Below are 18,624 nucleotides of genomic sequence, written 5' to 3' on the forward strand. Positions count from 1 at the left end.
GCCTCCCTGCTAGCGGAAAGTGTGTTTATGTGTTTGTGTGTGTATGTGTTTTTGTGTGAGTGTGTAGGTGTTTTTTTGTGTGTGTGTATAAGTGTATGTGTGTGTGTGTGTGTGTATGTGTAACAGTATAACTTTAAACCGTCCCCTCGCCCCGACACGGGCACGAACCAGGGACCTTCTGCACACATCAACAACGGTCGCCCACGAAGCATCGTTACCCATCGCGCCACAAAGGCCGCGGCCCTTGCAGAGCAAGGGGAAACCCTACTTAAGTCTCAGAGCAAGTGACGTAACTGATTGAAATGCTAGTAGCGCGTACCCGCTAACTAGCTAGCCATTTCACATCCGTTACACTCACCCCCCCTTTCAACCTCCTCCTTTTCCGCAGCAACCAGTGATCCGGGTCACGGCACCAATGTTACAGTATAACTTTAGTACGTCCCCTCGCCCCGACACGGGCGCGAACCAGGGACCCTCTGCACACGTCAACAACAGTCGCCCACGAAGCGTCGTTACCCATCGCTCCACAAAAGCCGCGGGGAAAGGGGAAACCCTACTTCAGGTCTCAGAGCAAGTGACGTAACCGATTGAAATGCTATTAGCGCGTACCCGCTAACTAGCTAGCCATTTCACATCCGTTACATATGTGAATGTGTTTTTTCGTGTGTGTATGTTTGTGTGTGTGTGTGTGATTGTGTGATTGTGTGTGTGTGTGTGTGTATGTGTGTGTAGAGTAATATAAAAGGTGCAGACCTTCATAGTGATAAAGAGGGGAAGAAGGGGGAAGGTTCCAGAGGAGGCAAGTTGGATTTCACTGAGGAAGGTTCAGGAGAGAACTCACAAACATGCCACATAACATGTGTACACCCATGCTGTGGGACACCATTTTCACAGTTATAAATGTTGTTGTTGTTGCCAAAATCATGAATTACATAAAGCTTATWAACAGTATACTGTATGAATGGAAACCTGTGCTTCTTGGTTCCCATACCATGAGCTCATTCTGTTTTTACTGTCTTGTGAAATATTGAATCACTTTACAACTCGATTTTACAGCATATTGAGTGCAACGCAATCAATGATGTGAGAGAAACTAAAAACAATATATTTAGTTATTTATTGGTGGTTGAAGCCCGTTCAGTGTGTCCCCACAGGTCCTAGTGTTGCTAAGTAATATCCTGCTCAATATGCTGATGAACATGGCAGGAGCAGGGCTTCTGAATATGTTACTGTAGACAAAGATATACCCTTAGTGTCGACACAGACCTCTGAGTGGAGAGTCTTCATTATTTCCAATCTTATTTGCGTATTCCATGATGAGTAATGAGTTCCATAATGAAGAAGTCATTCCTCCCACAACGTGTTGTGAAACTCACCATGCTATACAGAGCAGGCCCTCTCCTGTCTCCTCTCTGCTGAATGAACCTTATATCTGAAGGCGGGGGAACTCTGTTGTGTGTGGTGTTGTTGTGTGTGTGTGTGTGTGTTGTGTGTGCGTTTGTGTGTGTGTGTGTGTGTGTGTGTTGTGTTGTGTGTGTGTGTGTGTGTGTGTGTGTGTGGTGGTGTCGTTGTGTGTGTGTGTGTGTGTGTGTTGTGTGTGTGTGTGTATGCCAATTCGAGATTTACGGCAAGAATTTGCTCTTAAATTTTCTACAACAATTAGGCTGAGGTATTAACAGATGCATGTCGTGGCTGATCAGCAGACTGCCAAAGTTCATCATCCAATAGCAAGGTTTCAGCACACAAGCACTGGCCATAGATCAAAAAGCTTCATCTCAGCGTAGAGTGCTGATCGAGATCAGGTCTTCCCTTGTCCATATAATCTTAATCATCTTGACCCTAAATGAGAACTGATCTGTATCATGTACTCCTACTTAGACTCTCTGTTCATATTTCTCACTAGCTTTACACCCGCACATGCACATGCACACACAACACAACACACACACACACACACACACACACACACACACAACACACCACACCACACCACACACACCACACCACACACACACACCACACAGCACACACACAACACAACACACAACCACAACCACACATCAACCACACCCACCCACCAACAAACACCAACACACAACACCACACCCACCCACACACACCATGCCAGCGTACATTGACGAACAGGCATGTCCCTAGTGGTCTGGAGCATTGGTTCGGGTAGCGCGAATGGGAACACGCAGGAGGAGAGAGGCCCCGGCCAAGAGTCAATATCTCACGCCATTTAGTGCTGAGGACCCTGTCACTGCTGCCAGCTGGAGCTGCATGGGCTGCATGGTCCCCTMGTACCTGGGGCAGAGGAGAGAACAGGAGAGGGGGCAGGTGGGAGCAGAGGCACAGCAACAGCCATGGGGACCAGAGGAGGGGGACGGAAGGGGAGGCAAATTATCAGTAGAGGAGGAGAGAAATAATAGGTGAAGGAGATAAAAATGATGGGTTAGGGAGGAGGGATATCCGAATACCCAAGACCCGATCCGGGACCCGAGCGGGTCCAGATCCAAAATGTTAAATAATGTCACGGGTCTGGGTCGAATCTGATATGATTGTCACAGGTCTCCGGTATGTGTAATTTTAACTGAGTTGTCTGGAAGGGCCATTACAGATCCGAACGTGCCTGCTGCATTAGAGAGAGAGAGATACATTGTATAATTGATGCTGCTGCCCCTGCTTTTCACGAGAGTGGAGCGTGGAGCTTGTTGTTGTTGTTAGCTAATCATAAGTCACCAAAGCGACAATAGGCTACAGTCATAGAGCATCCATGTGGGGCACAAGTTAGGAGATATTTAATCAATGAAAGATGGAATCAAAATGACGGAATTAAAAGTTAAAGGAGAAGGATAAGCTACAACAACCAAGAACCAACAGGAAGATTGCTACTTAATATTCTGAATGAAGTTGTTGTTATTTGTAACTGTAGAATGTGAATGCACATGCACTGGATCCTCAATTAGCCTATCTAGATAACGTTAGCTAGCTTGACTAGCTTCTCCCGGTTTGATGCAGTCAAGACAGGTACTACCTAATCAAATTTAATGAAAAACAACCTAGCTATGGCAGCTATTGGTCTACTATAACGTCAGTCAGGTAGGATGCTTGGTGTCTCTCGTCTCTCCCTCCTTCCTCCCTGCTCCCAGTTTCACTTAATCACAGTACCGCCCCTCCCACGCTTGCTAGAGCGGCACCTCTCCCTCCCTCTCGTGTTTTATCAGCTCTGGTTAAAAAATAGCTTAAAAAATGACTTTTCTGTTGCTTCCTCACTTGGATATACAGAACGGGTCTAGTTGTCCTCGGGTCCATTCGGAACAGGTCTTTATTTTAAAAATGAACTCATGCATATTGTGCCCGGGTGGGAAAGACCCAGGTCCATTTCGGAACGGGTCCAACGTTTTGGACCAGTGAAGACATATAAGAAATAGTAGAGAAAGAGTTCAAATGAGCAACATTCCAATATATTCCACAGGAATTCTCCAGTCTGGCAAAACTAAAGGGCTTTTAGTTCCATCTGCAGTCCAGTGGTGGCTGTGTTTCTCTAGGGTGGTAACCTGTACTGGTAGGGCCAGGGTATAGCTGTCAAGTCTCCTTWATTAACACATGAGATGAGAGAATTAAATCAATATGTAAGTGGCAGAAACAATTTGAGTCCGTGATTGACTATCAAACGGGCCAGAAAAAAATCCCTGGGATGTCCTGTTTAATTGTGTTGGCATATTTAATTTAAAAAATCCCTGTCCTTTTTTCTTTCCTTCCATCACTCGGTGAGCCAAACAAAGTGGAGCCAAAAACAGAGAAGAAAATAGAAACCACTCCTAGCTCTAGAGGATATATTCAGAACAGAACAGTATGTTCACCACTCTGCACACCACTCTCATCATCACAATGCACTCAGTGGCTAAGACTCACAATTACAGCCATTGGATGCATCATGACGTACACCCTAGCTATAGACAGTAGGAGCACATGTAGTCCATACAGAAGCACACTGTCACTGACGAGGGCAAAACGAGTACGAAAAAACAACAACTCCTCATATCTGGGTGGGGGGGGATCAAATATTTCAGGTTAGATTATAGCCAGCAGTCATATATTTAAAGCCAGAGAGTTGGAACAGACTCTCCGACTCTCCGTCTCCCAGTAAACTACAGCCTCCCCTGTTTGTCCCTGGACTCCCAGCCCAACAGCCTAAATTCATTTCTACTCTCTTTATTATCACTCTGAAACGGAGGGTGTTGGAACCTGCCGAATTGGCAAAAGAGAGTGAAGTAAGGACACAAGTCACCTGTTTTATTGTATGTGATGGCTGCAGTACTGGAGCTGGCTTTGGCCTAGCCTAGCCTGGCTGCAGCTCTCTCTGGCTTGTGTCCTAAATGGCTCCATATTCACTACTTTGTGCACTGCTTTGATCAGGTTGCCATTTGGGATGCACAGTCTTTCTTTGTGGAAGCTGGCTTTCTGGAATCTCCGCTAAGAAACCTATTTACTACAATTTAAGAAGACAATGTTCTAGACAGCTAGTTCTCCTTGCCAGTTGCCAGTTGCCTGTTCCCTCCATAACAGTGTGAAAGCGTTAATGAAACGTTCTAATGATGTTTTGGCATGCCCACTCCTCTCTGTCTGTCTGATGAGAGACTGCTGGAGAGTTGGAACAGAGGTTGGTGTGTTTGATTGATTTTAAAGAGCAATTTGTTTGGSAAGGAAAGAGACGGCCTAATCCAGTCCCAACAGGCTGCCTTCATTACTGTTTGTTTTCTATTAATTAGCATGTGTGTGTTTGTGTGTGTGAGAGTGTGTGNTTAGCATGTGTGTGTTTGTGTGTGTGAGAGTGTGTGAGTGTGTTTTTGTGGGTGTTTGGTTTGCATGTATGTGTGTGTGCGTGTGTTTCGGTCTGTATGCGTGTGTGTGTATTGATATTCTAATCAACTCCACTCACATACCAAACACAACCAATCTGCTCCGCTGATTTTGTCTAATTTCTAAGTTTTAAAGAATTACACCAAAGCTCTGATTGAGACGTGCTACAGATGGGTTCCTGTCCCAGGAGCTACGGTTTCCATGATGTTCTCCAAGAATGTTTCATTCATGTATGTAGGCCTACACGCGGTATGCATGTCAAGCAGAAAACTATACCGTATTCATCTATGGTAGTACACAGGTATCATTAGTGATCATCTGGGCTACTTTATTGAGCTGTTTTGATTGTTTTTATGTGCGATGCACATTTTAATTAATTAAAGTTTAATTACTTTGGGACGACAAGACCAGACAATTATCTATCATCCTAGCTTGTCTTGTGAGATTTCATTTTGAGGTAGAAAACCCTGAAGGTAAAGTAAGTGATGCTTTATAAACATGGTGTTTCTGTGACTAGGCTTGGCGTTCCATCACCTGTCAGCTACACTGAGGGTTTCAGCTTGGTTCTGAACTGAAACACCTGAACATGTAAACACATCTTCCTCCCATCTCTATGTTCCCCATGGGGAAAGCCAGCATCAATGTGCCACAGTCTGCTGCTCACATCTCCCCAGTAACTGCCTGGGACTTCCATCAGACATCCAACGCCTAGACATCAAAGGGAAACATTAGCCACTTACCCYTTACCTATCCACTCAAGCCAATGCCTCTAGACTTGACCTGTGATATGAAAGAGAGAGTAGCGGAGGATACCCTGTACTTCTGAGTACTGAATATTCATGACTGTAGCAGATTTATTTATCAGATCTGTAACTGGCATGCTTCCGACAAGATTGGAACTGGTGCAGCGCAGCGCTGCGCTGCTCTGTCTGCGCGTTGTGTGGTGTGTGTGTCTGTGTGTGTGTGTGTGTGTGTGATGTGTGTTGTGTGTGTGTGTGTTGTGGTGTGTGTGTGTTGGTGTGTGTGTGTGTGTGTGTGTGTGTGTGTGTGTGTGTGTAGTGATGTTTGTGTGTGTGTGCGTGCGTGTGTGTTACAGTACACAACCAGCCTTGGATGCTTGTTTGGGTGGTTTGGGGTTCCCCACAGGTTTGATCTGACGGACCCAAACAAGAAACGTAGACAGGTGACTTTGCTGTCCTCCTCCCCTCTCCCCTTCTTCCCCTCTCTCCTTCTTTCCTCTGCCTATTCCCCCCTCTCTTCTCTTCCTCCTCTCTTCTTGTTCTTCCCTTCTTTTCTCTCTCCCCTCTCTCCCCTGTCTTCTCTCCCTGTCTTCTCTCCCCGCTCTCCCCTCCCCCTCCCCACACTCTCTCTCACCTCCCCTCTCTCCCCTTCATTCTCTCCCCTCTCTTCTCTCCTCTCTGCCATCTCTTTTCTCCCCTCTCCAAAACTACAGCCCTTGGCACCGCAGGTCTGGTCATGCTCATTCTAGAAAAGCTGCACTTCGCAACACTGCCACCCTTCAACAGAAACACGAACACAGCAAGCAAAACTCCCCTATCACCCATCAACGCTCTGCTCAGTTACCTTCTGTTCATACAGCCTCACTCGCACGCATGCACGCACGGCACGCACACACGCACTCACTCTCACCACCACGCCCACAATAGACACAACGCACACACACACACATGCCACACACAACACAGACCAAGACACAGACACAGACACAGGACACACACACACACAAACACCACACATTTCACTTATATTTTACCTGTACATGTAGTCAGATGATGTTGTGTGTTTTCATGCCCCTGTGCTGTGTGTATTGTTATGTGTGCTGATTTGTGAGAGGGAGTGGGAGAGAGGTGGGCTGACAGCTCCATTTGGCTACACATCTTTGAATCACCACCTTCTCTCAGACACGATGGCATGAGAGAGAGTGGAGAGAGAAGAGAGAGGGAGAGAAGAGAGAGAGGTAGAGAGAGAGAGAGAGAGAGAGAGAGAAGAAGAGAGAAGAGAGAGAGAGAGAGAGAGAGAGAGAGAGAGAACGAGAGAAGAGATCGAGATGAGAGACGAGAGAGAGAGAGAGAGAGAAGAAGAGGGAGACGAGAGAAGAGAAGAGAGGAGAGAGAGAGGAGAGAGAAGAGAGAGAGAGAGAGAGAGAGAGAGAGAGAGAGGGGAAGAGAGAGAGGGAGAGAGGTAGACGAGAGCAGGAGAGCGAGAAGTGAGAGAGGCGGAGAGAGGAGAGAGAGAGACGAGAGAGAGAGAGAGAGAGAAGAGTAGGAGAGAGAGAGAGCAAGAGGAGAGATGAGAGAGAGAAGAGAAAGAGAGAAGGAGGGAGAAGAGAGAGAGAGATTGCTGTTTATTGACAGCATATTTTACAGGTAGTTGAACTAACACCTCTTCAAGGCATGACTCTGACCCGCCCTGTACTATTTTCCAATATATCTCCGCTGCCAAACCTGGACCGTTTAATGGAATAAGTTTTACAAGCCACCACGCGTCACCACAGCACCACGGCTTGATTATGCATTTTAACTACTGGCTCGCATCACAATATGTATGGAAATAAACCATAACAGACATAGGCTCATGCACTGAGACTCACTAATGTGATGGACTTTGCCTGAACTGTTTTCTTTGGGTAATTGGGTTACAACCCAACCAATAGAGTAAATCAACCAATGTATCCATCGTCAGGGGCAACACAAACCCATAGCACTGAAGGGCACACCTGCGAGAACAACAAATGGGAGAAAATGAGTAGAACGAAGAGTCTCTGTGTGATTCACCACCTTTTCTTCCTCACTGTCTGTTCTGTTTTACAGGGTTTCTAACAAACCTTCATATCCAGTCCCCACACTTTCTTAGTAATAGAGCCGTTAAGTCCCGCCAAGACCAAAAGAACTAACCAGAAAAACTGGCTAGTCGTGCCCGTTCTCCAATTCCCTTTATAAGTTATCTGAAGGTGTGGTGTGTGTGTGTGTCTCGTGCGGGTGTTATGCTTGCACATTTATCCTGCTTGTTAATGCATGTGAATGTGTGTGGTGTAATCTGCATGTAGCGTGTACACCATGTATGCACAGGTTGTTATGTGTGTTACCAATGACAGTGTGTGACTAAGGATGGCGTGCTCTTGATTGTCCATATGATAGGGAGGATAATGAAATACCCCCCATGCTGCTTAACAGCTCCCCACGGCCGCATTAGGGTGACTCTACAACCAGAGCAGCAATAACACATATGACACCAGAGACCCTGCTGCCTAACATCAGCCCCTAGCAAAGGTTTGTATCTTACATTGTGGAGCGGCAACACTTGAACTGTTTGGGTAGAAGTTACTGTAATGTACAAGGGCCCTCAGGCACGTACAGGGCCTATTAACTTGAAGACTGAACGTATTGGGGTAGAAGTTAACTGTGAAGGTACAAGGGCCCCTCAGGCCTTACCAGCGCCTATTAATGAAGGATGAACTGTTGGGTAGAAGTTTAATGTAGAGTACAAAGGCCCCTCAGCACTTACAGGGCCTATTAACTGAAGATGAACTGTTTGGTAGAAGTACTGTAAGGTACAAGGGCCCCTCGCACTTTACAGGGCGTATTAACTGAAGCTGAAACTGCTTTGGGGGTAGAAAGTTACTCGTAAGGTACAGGACCCCTCGAGGCACCTATACAGCGGCCTATTAACTGAAGACTGAACATGTTTGGGTAGAAGGAGCCCAAAGCATCACAGGCAAATTCAAGTGTAATTGTATACCGGATTAATACGTTATATTGACCTTTGAATTTTTGGGTAGAGAGCTGTCAGCTGATGTAGTGAAGGCTGCATTGCTGTGGGCATTGATCCATCCACACACAAGACAATAGCTTACTAATTGATATACACAGAATTGTATAAAGTCTATTATCGAGGACTTAATATCGATATGTCAGCTGACCTAATTCTTGAACTAACCAGCTCAATCCTTCACTATATTAGTTAGGTCCAGTCTTCCATACTATTCCTGGCGAACATTACTTACTCTTCTTCGTTTCTATGCCCTGTTGCTCAATATGGAAGAGAAAAGAGAGAGGCCAAGTAAGTCAGAGAAGCAGCAAGAAGTATGCAAGGGGGGTGTTACCCAGATCTGCATTAGTCATCTCTGTTAAACATCCATTTTCGTTGACTTACCCATTTGTGCCTCGTGGCCTGCTGGGCGTGGAGAGCACACCTTTTCTGCATATGCATATCAGTACCATAGAACCCTGGCACTTGAGCTAGTCACTAGCCACACACACACCACACCACACAACCACACGACACCACACGACACACACACAAGCACATCACACACACACATAAACACACACAACCACAGCACACACAACACACACAACAGCACACCACACACACACACCACACACCACACACACACACAACACACACCACACACGCGCAACACACACAGCACAACACACCCACAACAACACAACACACACACACACGACCACACAGAGCAAAGCAGCAAACATGGCCCTTATGTAGAACTCTCTATTACAGGCCATAAACCGCTGGCGCACGCACTGCCAATTCTGCCCAGCGCTGTGTAAATGCTAAGTGCACAGCGAAGCGACTACCACTACGCCCGCCAATTTTGAGCTGGATAGGTTTTAGGAAGCAGCTAAAGGCCTGGGTCTTCACAGACATACTACGGTAACGTCGTATTAGAGGCACTTGAGATGCGTCTCTCAGCGCTACAGGAGGAGGACGGGGACGGGGGCGATTATTAGCCCGCGCGCTGTTGCTGCTGAAATAAATCAGCCTTTATAGCAATGCAGGTAGAAGAGGTCGTCACATGCGCATAGTCCCGGCCTGTATCTGAACCACGACTGAACATTAATAGGTCAAAGACTACCAATTGCCCAACTGACACAGATTCTTAGCCCCATAGCTGTAAAGTCCACAGTCGCAGATTCCCCAGTTCTTGTGTTGGGTGATTCACCAGGCAACAGAGAGCAAGCGACACATATTCAGACATCGTCTTGATCCTAGGAACTAGCTCAGGTAACACTGCCGTCCACCTCATATCAGGCCATTAATACGGTGCAGAATGCAAATTGCACGTCCTGGCCAAACAGGTTCGGGAGACCTATAAGGGCTCAACTTCACGATGCCGGCAGAGCCAATCCACTGCTGCCAAATTTGACCAAGCGAGGAAAGTCTTAGTTGAGCCCTGTATAAATCTCCATTTAGGGCTACTGCAAAGACCTGTCCGCACCAGCCAACACACACACATACATCCATGCACACAGCACGCACACGCATGCACATACCACACAATACACACACACTGCCACTGTTCACCCTGCTCTCCTGCCATCAACCCTTTACTGGCCCTGGGTTCCAAAACAAAATCAATCTAACCCAGAGTTTATGAGGACTAATGTCAGCAGAGATTCCTAATGTAAATCCACTGCCGCCCTGCAATTAGACGCCTGAGATTCTGAACGTAAGTCGGCTCCTGAGTCATAACCTGTTTGTTAGAATGGTCCGATACGCAGCAAGGCTGCCAAACTGGTAAGATCATTTACTGTCTCTGTTTGCCCGTTAAATTGTAATAATCCATGCCCACAACCGAGCCGGTTAAAAACTATTCTCCGTTATCGATGTCCTATAATAAGGATGAACAAAACGCTTTGGGCTGCGGTGAACCCTTCCCTCTGTTCTGGCTAGGTGGGCCGGGCTTTTATTGGGGATGAAACTCCATGAACAGCAGTCAGAGTTGTAATGCACTCTGCAAGGCTTTCAGGAGAGATCAACTGCTCTGGATTCACTCTGATCTATGAAGGTATGATTTTGGAATGAAATGAGTGTGTGTCTGAAGAGAGAGAGAGGAGAGGGAGAAGAGAAAAGAGAGAGAGAGAGAGAGAGAGAGAAGAGAGAGAGAGAAGAAAGAGAGAGAGAGAAAGAGAGAGAGAGACATAGAGAACAGGAGACAAGAGACAGACGAGAGAGAGAGATAGAGAGACACTAAAGAGACAAGAGAAGAGACAGAGACAGAGACATGCGACAGAGGACAGAGACAGAGACAGAGACACGGAGACAGAGACAGAGACAGAGACCAGAGACAGAGAGACAGAGACGAGAGAGAGAGACCGAGGAGACAGAGGAAGAGAGAGAGAGAGAGAGAGAGAGAGAGAGAGAGAGAGAGAGATGAAGGCAATTCCTGCTGAAAACATAAGCCTATTGTTTGTTTCTCCAGTCAATAAAAATATCAGATTCCTGCAGCAACAGAGTTCTCCTTTTTCTATATTCTCCCAGATAGTCACCAGTTGAATTATACTGGGGTAAGGAATATTTCTTGGAGAGKGTGTGTGTGTTTGTGTGTGTGTGTGTCTATGTGTGTGTGTGTGGACTGATTTGATTTGAGATTGACAGGAGGTCTCAGATTCAGACCTGTCAGACATCCAATATGTCAGCTGGTGGGTTAGACCTCTAGATACAAGCACCGGATGTCCCATTCAAGGGACAACAACAACGACACACCATAGAGAACAGAGAATGGAAAGAAAGGTCCATCAAACATTGCCCTCTGTAATAACATATCAGCCCTCCATCATTCCAGATTGTTCTTCTAGATCTCTTTCAGAGGTTTGCCATTGTAAAGTTTGTCCTTGGTTGACCTTATCAACGTTCAACCACATAGGATGTTAGCAACAAGCCACTCTCTCCCATACCAATGTAAAGCAGCTTTTCAACAACTGTCATATGTCATTATACAGAATATCCATCCATTCAAGGGACAATCAAGATGTAGGAATAGTGTGATGAATGAATGTAGAGAAGACTGATGTCTGCAGAGCGCTGTTTCATCAGGACAAAATGAATGAGGGATATTCTAAATATAACCAGTGAAGGGAACTGGTGATTAGGGGTATGTGCGTATGGGTGGGTGGATGTGTGTATTTGTGTGTGCGTGTCTGTAGGGGGACATTCCTCACCAGGACCCACAATCAGACTATATGTGCTGAGAAATGTGCTGAGAGTCAGTCAGTATAGAGAGATAAAGCCTGTGAAAGGTGGGGATTGCAGTTAAGTGGAAGTCTCCTGTCCCTTCGGTACAGGGGGAGGGGCTGAGGGGCTTTCTGTGACAGATCCTCCCCTATTTTAACACTAGTGATATTCTCAGCCCCATTGAGAACCGGCTTCAACACACTCAACTGGGAACCGAACTCCCTCCCTTCGGAGTGATATTGGGTTTTCAGTAAGAGGCTGCGTGGAGCTAGCACCTCCACAGAGCTCAGATACAAAATAGACGGCAGACATCCATCCGGAAGGAGGGGGAAGAGAAGAAAAAATGTAATAGAGGGAGAGAAAGAGAGTTCGTATTATAAAGTTAAGTAGCATGGTAGAAATGATGACTTCTGTATATTGCTGCACCCTTATGCAAGCAGTATAGACCTGCTATACAAGCTAGATATGAGCAGAGAAACTGCTGCCGTTCACAGCCTAGAGATTATTCAAGCTGATGCACATAGAAATGAAATCCTCCATGTGTGGAATGTACAGTAACCTACAGTGCATTAAATGTGGACAGTAGAATTAATGTGCAAAAAAATGAATGGGGATGGCTAAGTTGTTATTCCTCTAGTGAGGCATTTAAAGGTTTATTGGCAATTTGTGATCTACACTTTTGTTATAAAAGGGACATTGGTATCCACATAGAGATTMTGACTTACTGTCACGGCCGTTAAAAGAAGAGGACCAAGGTGCAGCGTGGTGAGCGTGCATTTTCTCTTTATTTGGGAAAAAGACGCCGAACAAAACAARAAACACTACAAAAACAAACCGTGAAGCTAAAGGCTATGTGCCCTAAACAAAGTTAACTAGGGCTACCTAAGTATGGTTCTCAATCAGAGACAACAATAGACAGCTGTCCCTGATTGAAAACCCTACCCGGCCAAAACCTAGAAATACAAATCATAGAACATAGAATACCCACCCCAACTCACGCCCTGACCAAACCAAAATAGAGACATAAAAAGATCTCTAAGGTCAGGGCGTGACACTTACACTATACAATCAGTAGCCATTGACCACTGCGAGAGAGGGGGAGAAGGGTATATGAAATAGCGAGATATGGAATGTGTGATAGAAATTGAAACAGAGTCAGTGAGAGCTACTGTATTCTCTGTGCATGCTTGGGTTGGGTGTTTAAGGGTATATTAGTAATATTTAAACATATTTTGAATATGTACTTTATTTTTATACTTTTTTTACCCCTGTTTTCGCCCCAATTTTGTGATATCCAATTGGTAGTTATAGTCTTGTCCCATCGCTGCAACTCCTGTACGGACTCAGAAGAGGCAAAAGTCGAGAGCCATGCGTCCTCAGAAACACGACCCTGCCAAGCCGCACTGCTTCTTGACAAATACATGTTTTTAAGAACAAAAATAGGTGACAGGTTTGTGAATCCTGAGCAGACGGCCTCGCTTAACCCGGAATCCAGCCGCACCAATGTGTCGGAGGAAACACCGTCAGCGTGCATGCGCCCGGCCGCCACAAGGAATCGCTAGAGCGCGATGGGACATCCCAGCCGGTCAAACCCTCCCCTAACCCGGACAATGCTGGGCCAATTGTGCGCCGCCTCATGGGTCTTCCGGCCACGGCTGGCTACAACACAGCCCGGAATTGAACCTGGATCTGTAATGATGCCTCTAGCACTGCGATGCATATGCACTTTTCCAGGCCACCATGCAATGCCCTGTTCGGGTAAATGTAAATGAGGAAGAAAAACATCAGAGTTCTTGATGACTTCAACAATAACCCTTAATATACCGTGTTGGTTACACTTTACTTGACACCCAGCGTCATAACACGTTATGGCACGGTCATAACCTTGTCATAATATGTCATAACAGCTGACATAACTTGTCATAACCTGTCAAAATATGGTCATAACACTGTCATGACACATATATTTTAACCTGTTGTGACATCTATTGCGTCATTTTATGGTTGGTTATGACATTACATAAGAGTGTCACAGCCCACATTTATTCAAATCATTTTTTTCCCGCCAAGAAGTTTCCTTTTGTTAGATTTTTTCTCTTCTTAAATCCTTTGTTGTTGTTGTAATTAATTCTTTACAGTCATGTTTTCATCATATTTTATTTAACTTGTGGAAAATACACTTTATGACACTGTCATGAAGCATTATGACCATCCTGTGTCACTTTACATGGACTAAGAAATACACTTTATGACTCTGTCAAGAAGCATTATGACCATCATAATCATATAAGCCAGATAAGCTCTTATATATGTGTGAAATAATACATAATACAACCATAAAATAATACAACACATGTCACAACAGGTGTAAATGTATGTGTCATGACAGTGTTATGACCACATTATGACAGGTTATGACAAGTTATGTCAGCTCTTATGACATATTATGACACGGTTATGACCGTGTCATAACGTGTTATGACACTGGGTGTCAAGTAAAGWGTTACCAAAGTGTTTCATCAATGTCACATCAACGTCACAATAACAAGCACCCTCTGAATATGGGGATGCCAACATGTAATGGATGTCATCTGTGTAATGAATAAATCAAAGGGCGTTGAGTAAGAAAGAAAAGGCTTAACTACAGATCAGACCCGTTTCAAAGACACATGATGACAAACACAATGAAGTGAAAGTGTTCCAGGCTAAACAATGTGTCTGTCTTCTCTGTGATGCGATGTGTTGATGGTCTCTGGTGAGTTCTACCTCCCTCATTGTCATCTGCTCTCATATAAAGGAATGAGGGATGAGGGTTGGGAAGAGAGGAGTGTGTGTGTGTGTGTGTGTGTCCATGATTTACAAGATAATGGGTGAGAAGGAGTGTAGTTTAGTCCAGCAGGGTTCTGTGTGATTTAATCAGACTAGCTGATAAATAGATATAGATAGATATATCAGGAATGAGATTAAGACCCAGGTGGTGAGATGGCTCGGACCGCAGTGTGCCATTTTGACAGGGAGACACACACACGTCACACACAAAATCTCCTAAGGAACCATAAAACCCTTCATATCCCCTCAGACCAGTGACACGCCTTTATACAGCCATGTTTTATTGAAGCAATGAATTTAGAGGTCAGAAATATGAGACACTATATTTAGTTGGTAATCTAGCCCTTCCATCCGTCTAATAGTCTGAATGTGAAATGGAAGAAAAACTACTTAAACCCCACTCGTCTTTCACGAATCATTTGTCATCCAGATTTGGTGTTATTATGGAAAACAGGGAGGAAGGAAAGAAGCACTGATAAGTGGAGTAAATGGCAGACAAATGCAGTTACAAGTGGGGAGAGATAAGAGACAAGGAACTTGTTACTTTACTGCCATTAACCATCAGTGACGTCCACGTATTTAACACTGACATACAAGAACTGCAATGCATTCACAGATCTGCATTGCTTTCTTGGTGCGTATGGAATGTTCAATAGTGACATTTTGTGTAGGAGTGTTTGTTCTATGAACCATGACATACACCAGAGAGTCGCTCAGAGAAAGTAGCTGTCTCTTTGCCCTTGTTGAAATGTTTCAACTGGACTCAGACGTGTTGGCATGTCTGGCATCACAGATGCCAGCAGAGGGGAGGTGGAGTGGGGAGTGCTTGGACTGCCTCCCTTGTCCCTCCGTCCCCCCATGCAGCGAGGACCCCAGGGGTGTCTGTTTAAATGCACGCTGATTCAAAACGCTGACAGAGAAACTGTTCCCATGTTGACTCCTCCTCCTCCTCATTTTCTTCCTTTTTCTCCTCCTCCTCCTTCTCCTTCTCCTTTTCCTCCTCCTCCTCTTCCTCCTCTTCCTCTGTAAGAGACGTTCACTCCAGATGCTTCCTCTGTCTACATTCTCCTCTAAATGCTGGTTGGAGAGTCTGAATTGCCTCATTTTGTGGTTCTGATTTGCAGTGTTGTTTTTCAGAAACAGCAGGATAGAGGCTGATCACAGACGGAGACATTACAACCATGTCTTTATTTACCAGCTAATCAACAATCAACACAGAGAGGAGGGGGGAGGGAAGGAGAGAGAGAGAGATGAAAGGGGAGGGAGAAACATTGTGAATAGAAGAAAAAGAAGCTAGTCTTCATATGTTTTCACAGAGCTCAGTCTTTCATATTCACCCTTCTCTTCTGAAATACATTTTAGTTTGTGCCAGTTACAGAGGACTTCACAGGTTTCTGTGGACTGAGTCCTTGTCTGACATGTCTATTATACTCTTTCTCTATGTGTCCCGATCACCTCTGTTTGACGGGCAGATGATTGATAGAGGGGCTATGAGTTTTATTCCCCTGAATCTGTCACTCCCATCGCTCTCAATCCACCCCTTGACCTGATAGAAGGGGGAAATCCTTTCTGAAGGGATCAGCCATTGTCGTACTCTGTGGCTCAAGCCTATTAAAATGTCATTGAAGTTCTAGTTGTAAAACTTGAACATTCTGCTCAGTGAACACTTAACAACAGCAGGCACAGGAACAGCTTTCTCACACACACACACGCGCGCAAGACAAATGCACATACACACGCACACTTACACTCACACAGGCTAGTGACTCTGCTATAATAACATCTGAAAAGGCATTTTATGGTTGTGTTTATCCTCAATATCAACACAGGTGCTACTGACATATTTGTGAGTGTCTCTCTGTATGTGTATGTCTGACTTAGAGATAGACGACTGTGTGTGTGTGTGTGTGTGTGTGTGTGTGTGTGTGTGTGTGTGTGTGTGTGTGTGTGTGTGTGTGTGTTGTGTGTGTGTGTGTGGTGTGTGTGTGTGTGTGGTGCTGGTGTGTGGTGTGTGTGTGTGTGTGTGTGTGGTTGGTGTTGTGTGGTTGTTGGTTTGCAGTTTTTTGGTTGTTGTTTGTTTGCAAGCGTATCCATTAGTGGTGTTTCCTGCAGTGTTTCTACAAGGCGTAATGAATGTTCTTGTTTTCGTCTTCTTAAGAATCACCATGAACATTACGTGGCCGATCAATAGACCATTATAGAGGGAACAGGGATGGGAACGTATGGTCGTAGTTGAAGAATAATCATTTTTCATTTCTTCCCATGAATGGAGTTGGTTATAAGATGTGAAAATAATCAGTTATGGGTTCTATGAGTGTGTGTGACTTTGATGGGGGTGTGTGTTCTCGTGTGTGTGTGATGTGTCTGTGTGTGTGTCGTGTGTTGGGGGGGGGGGTGGCGTTGCGTGTCACTATACATGTTACCTCTATCAGTTCAGGTATCGCTGCACATTGTAAATATGGTACATGGAATGAACGTGGATATAAGTAAATTGAATGGCTGTATAGAAATGTCAGGAACTGGACGCCTGTATATGTAAATATGGGGTAGGTAACTGAGCTGGTCTATAGTAAATTGGTAAGGAACTGAGCCTGTATATAGTAAATATGGGTACAGGAATGAACCTGTATATGTAAATACGGTACAGGGAACTGACCCTGTAATAGTAAATATGGGTACAGGATGCCCTATTAGTAAATAGGTACAGGAATTGACCTGTATTAGTAAATATGGTACAGGAATAGACCTTTATAGTATATGGTACAGGACCTGACCCCTGGTATATAGTAATTACGGTACAGGAACTGAACCCTGTATCATAGTAAATCTGGTTAAGGACTGACCTGTATTAGTATACGGTCACAGGGAACTGACTGTAATGTAAAATATGGTACAGGGAACTGACGCCGTATATAGTACATATGGTACAGGAATGACCTGTATATAGTAAATATGGTACAGGGAATGACTGTTATAGTAAATATGGTAATGGAAATGGACTCGTATAGTAAATAGGGGTAAGGAATGAACCTGTATATAGGTATGCTGCTTAATTTAATCGGTGTTTTTTATTTATATCTTGTGTGTTTTTGTTCTACTTGTTATTTTTTAGTATTAATTGGTTATTGATTATGGGATGGGTTGGGGTTAGAGCTAGCAAGAAAGGCATTTATGTATTTGTAAGTGACATTAACTTGAAACTTGAAATCTCTCACTGCCCTGTGCAACTGTCAAATCCAACTGGCATCAATTATGTCAGCATTGAAAAACAGGTCAAACCATCTACAGGAAATCCATGTGATGTTTGGGGAAGTCATCCTCCTAAATGATTCATGTATTGGTGGAAACGCATAGTCCTGGAAATGACCTCCAGGTGCTTTATAATAACAGTTAATAAGTGGGTGACGCGTGCTACAGTGGATATGATTGGGGAAGTTATTTGATTTGGACTTGGGTTTTGTTGCAATAACGTGAAGATGCTCAATGAGGTGACATGGGGCTGCTGATGGTCTGATGGCAGGAGAGGTAGTTTGCCATTTTTATTGGAAACCACCCGGTCTCAAAAGTATTCGGGTCAATATTCTTAGTAGATGAATAATAGTGATTTGCTGAGTTTTCACTCTGGCAATGTCTTGTGGCATTCAGTATGTTTGGTGAATGTTGAAGGGTTTATAACGACAAGATATATCAAAGAAGGTTTTTCTGAAGGTGAAAATTGGATAAGTGATGTTTCAATTAGCTGGATTGGAATCTAACAGGTAAAGGCAGGATACATTCAATTGGTTTTGTCTGTCTTTTATTGATTAGTTTTATTACTTCATATTATAAACTGTACATTTGTTTAATATAGAGTTTGGAATTTTTAGCTGTGTTGTTGTTGTTGTGTTAATGACAAGATTGGGTTCCAGAATTAAATGTTTTTTTCAAAAGTAC

The sequence above is a fragment of the Salvelinus sp. IW2-2015 genome, linkage group LG6.1 (assembly GCF_002910315.2).
Source record: "Salvelinus sp. IW2-2015 linkage group LG6.1, ASM291031v2, whole genome shotgun sequence".
Taxonomy (NCBI): domain Eukaryota; kingdom Metazoa; phylum Chordata; class Actinopteri; order Salmoniformes; family Salmonidae; genus Salvelinus; species Salvelinus sp. IW2-2015.